Here is a 527-nt window from a genome sequence, read left to right as displayed (position 1 = left end):
TTCCCCCCACCTCCTCTCCTCCACCACCAGCTTTTCCTCCCATACTATTCCAGATGTTTCCCTTAGTATCTCCTTTCCATGTCTTCCAATCACTGACGCATTATGCCTCCACTATTCTCCCACATCTTCAATTCCCAGATCAACCTCTCCCAGCACTCTTCTCCTTACCTCTCTCTTCCTAATATTATCCCTCCCTAAGAATTTATACCACTTGATTTTCTTTACCTCATTCGTTTTCATTTCCTTTCTCTTTTCATCGTCAAATCCATACAAAGGAGAGCCTATGTTGGGTGCCCACGTGGTCACCTGGGATAACTACAATTCCCAACTTCCCCCAGTCTTGGTCTCTTGTTAAGGAGGTAATCTATTTGTGTGCATCTACCGTCACTCCTGTATGTTACAAAGTGCTCCCTCTTCTTTTTGAAGAATGTGTTCACTATTGCCATATCAAAAGACATGGCAAAGTCTACTATACACTCTCCATCTGAGTTTCTCTCCCCGATCCCATGTCGTCCATGCACACGTTC

Source organism: Macrobrachium nipponense, chromosome 30, assembly GCF_015104395.2.
Source record: "Macrobrachium nipponense isolate FS-2020 chromosome 30, ASM1510439v2, whole genome shotgun sequence".
Lineage (NCBI taxonomy): Eukaryota > Metazoa > Arthropoda > Malacostraca > Decapoda > Palaemonidae > Macrobrachium > Macrobrachium nipponense.
The sequence above is the reverse complement of the archived record's forward strand: the minus strand, read 5'-3'. Positions refer to the sequence as shown.